The 3,543-nt window shown below is 46.7% G+C and overlaps 1 non-coding gene across 1 annotated transcript; it reads left to right on the plus strand.

Annotated features, from left to right (window-relative positions):
* Nucleotides 1-342: 342 nt before the first annotated feature.
* Nucleotides 343-416, plus strand: trnat-agu (transfer RNA threonine (anticodon AGU)). The gene has a single exon. It is a non-coding gene; the product is annotated as a tRNA-Thr (tRNA).
* The last annotated feature ends 3,127 nt before the right edge of the window (nucleotides 417-3,543 follow it).

Raw genomic sequence — 3,543 nt, forward strand, 5'->3', positions numbered from 1 at the left:
TCCCTCTTTGCACCTTTTACGATTTTTTTTAGTTTCAGCACCACAATAAACAACACTTCACTGTGAAATTTGTTCAATTAGTTCTTCAGTGTCAGAGCGAGAATTGTCCATCCCTAATTTATTTAAAGTAACAAACAAACACAAGCACACATATTCATTCGTGTATCAAAGCACTGATGGACACAGAAAGATAAACACAGCTTGAAACGCAGTCAGTATCGGGATTCACAGGGAAACGGGCAAGCGAAATGGACAAAGATAAAACAGTCTGAACCCACAACAGAATGTGACGTGTAGCTGATAGATATTAATGAGAGGAGGTGGGAAACAGTACCATGAATTGGCACCGTGGCTTAGTTGGTTAAAGCACCTGTCTAGTAAACAGGAGATCCTGGGTTCAATTCCCATCGGTGCCTTTGTGTAATTCGTGGTGTTTCGTGAATTGGAGAAGCACACAGTGCTGTGTTTTGTTCAGGATCCAACACGGAACTGATCAGGAGGTCTTTTCAAAAATGCCTTTTCATCAAACAGACAGCCCTCTCATGGAATGTGTCCGTGACACGTTCTTGTTTCTGGGCTCGTTGAGGTCGGGGTATAATTCTTGATTCGATGTTTCATACCCTGGAGAAACCCTAATTTAGCCCTGGACTTTGGATCTTGATCTGCAGTTCAAAGTTTTGCGAAGAGGGAAAAGGAGTCCCCAAATCACTCCACCTGAATCTCAAGCGCTTTTGAAAGAAATTCAGTTCAAACAATCAGGACTTCAAAGGCACCTCAATGACTTGCACTTTCATTGAACGAGCTTTGCTTCCAATTACATTCAACCTTGAAACCGCTCTGGGTTTTCCCCTCACTGAAGCAGAGTGTGGCCGCTCTGTATCTGTGATCATGTCGGTGACGAGGTTCGCTCTGATATTGGTCGCTTTCAATTTTTAAGATCTCGCCAAGCTCAGGGAAAAGAAACCGCGGATCGAATTGTCCCTGTAAGTGATGAATTGAAGGGATTGGTGCTCCAAGCAGATCTGGAAAATGCGCAGTGCGGTCGCTCAGGAATTCCAAATCCACCCTCTCGCCACTCCCCCCGTCTCAGTCTTTCCATCTTTACCCTTCACTGCCGGTGTTCCAGGTTCGATCATCCGTGGCCGTTCAACGAAGCCTGAGAAGTCCATGAGGGAAAAACACAGAGAGTCAGAGACAGGGACAAGGTGGGATCAAAGTATAGGAAGAAATAGGATCAATGTCAAGTTCTGCGAACGGGCAGAATTTAAGATGGAGCTTGGGAGAGATTCCTTCACGTGTCTTGCAATTTTGCAAGAGACCATTGGGCTCCGAATTAAAAGCATGAGCCGCGCTGGAGAGTCTCTGAGAGAGGGAATGCGGTTCGTAAACTCCAGTTCATCGTTATTTGAGCAGTAAACATAACTTTAAGAAGTATCACTGGGAACAGGATTCGAACGTACGCAGGAAATCCCCAGGGGATTTCGAGTCCAACGCCTTAACCACTCGGCCATCGCAGCTACAAACATCTGTTATGCACGGCTGTAAATCAGAATGTGTAGGTTTATCACAAGCGATCTGTGATACAATGTTCTCTCCGACAGGTGAAAGGCCCTGATCCCTGGTCTGTGCTGATTCCCTGATAGTTCACTGGGTAAAGGCCCTGATCCCTGGTCTGTGCTGATTCTCTGATAGTTTACTGGGTAAAGGCCCTGATCCCTGGTCTGTGCTGATTCTCTGATAGTTTACTGGGTAAAGACCCTGATCCCTGGTCTGTGCTGACTCTCTGATAGTTTACTGGGTAAAGGCCCTGATCCCTGGTCTGTGCTGATTCTCTGATAGTTTACTGGGTAAAGGCCCTGATCCCCGGTCTGTGCTGATTCCCTGATAGTTTACTGGGTAAAGGCCCTGATCCCTGGTCTGTGCTTATTCCCTGATAGTTTACTGGGTAAAGGCCCTGATCCCTGGTCTGTGCTGACTCTCTGATAGTTTACTGGGTCAAGGCCCTGATCCCTGGTCTGTGCTGATTCCCTGATAGTTTACTGGGTAAAGGCCCTGATCCCTGGTCTGTGCTGACTCTCTGATAGTTTACTGGGTCAAGGCCCTGATCCCTGGTCTGTGCTGACTCTCTGATGGTTTACTGGGTAAAGGCCCTGATCCCTGGTCTGTGCTTATTCCCTGATAGTTTACTGGGTAAAGGCCCTGATCCCTGGTCTGTGCTGATTCTCTGATAGTTTACTGGGTAAAGGCCCTGATCCCTGGTCTGTGCTGATTCTCTGATAGTTTACTGGGTAAAGGCCCTGATCCCTGGTCTGTGCTGATTCTCTGATAGTTTACTGGGTAAAGGCCCTGATCCCCGGTCTATGCTGATTCTCTGATAGTTTACTGGGTAAAGGCCCTGATCCCTGGTCTGTGCTGATTCTCTGATAGTTTACTGGGTAAAGGCCCTGATCCCTGGTCTGTGCTGATTCCCTGATGGTTTACTGGGTCAAGGCCCTGATCCCTGGTCTGTGCTGACTCTCTGATGGTTTACTGGGTCAAGGCCCTGATCCCTGGTCTGTGCTGACTCTCTGATGGTTTACTGGGTAAAGGCCCTGATCCCCGGTCTGTGCTGATTCTCTGATAGTTTACTGGGTAAAGGCCCTGATCCCTGGTCTGTGCTGACTCTCTGATGGTTTACTGGGTCAAGGCCCTGATCCCTGGTCTGTGCTGACTCTCTGATGGTTTACTGGGTCAAGGCCCTGATCCCTGGTCTGTGCTGACTCTCTGATGGTTTACTGGGTCAAGGCCCTGATCCCTGGTCTGTGCTGATTCTCTGATAGTTTACTGGGTAAAGGCCCTGATCCCTGGTCTGTGCTGATTCTCTGATAGTTTACTGGGTAAAGGCCCTGATCCCTGGTCTGTGCTGATTCTCTGATGGTTGACTGGGTAAAGGCCCTGATCCCTGGTCTGTGCTTATTCCCTGATAGTTTAGTGGGATTCATTCTGTATCTCTCAGTCTCTGGTACAGTGTGTGAGTGTGGGATTCATTCTGTGTCTGTCACTCACTGATACTGTGTGTGAACTTGGGATTGATTCTCTATCTTGTCAGCTGTGTGTGTGAGAGTTTGTGATTCATTCTTTTCGGCAGTCTCTCATACTGTGTGTTAGTGTGGGATTCTTTCGGTATCTGTCAGTCTCTGTTTCTCCATATGAGTGTGGGACTCATTCTTTATATACAGTCCCCAGTACTGTATGTGGGAGTTGAATTCATCCTAAATATGCAGTTACTCATACTGCATGTTAGTGTGGGATTCATACTGTACCTATCAGTCCCTGGTACTTGATGAGAGTGTGGGATTAACTCTGTGTCTGTCAGTCTCTAGTACTGTATGTGAGTTTGGGATTCCTTCTGTATCTGTGAGTGTTGGATTCATTCTGTGTCTGTGTGTCTCTGGTACTGTATCTGAATGTGAGTTTCATTCTGTATCTGTACGTAATTATTCTCTCAGATTACATTATTGCGTTCAATACTTCAGCTTTAATATCTTAATGTTTGAAGAGTTT

This window comes from Heptranchias perlo, unplaced genomic scaffold, assembly GCF_035084215.1.
Source record: "Heptranchias perlo isolate sHepPer1 unplaced genomic scaffold, sHepPer1.hap1 HAP1_SCAFFOLD_1326, whole genome shotgun sequence".
Lineage (NCBI taxonomy): Eukaryota > Metazoa > Chordata > Chondrichthyes > Hexanchiformes > Hexanchidae > Heptranchias > Heptranchias perlo.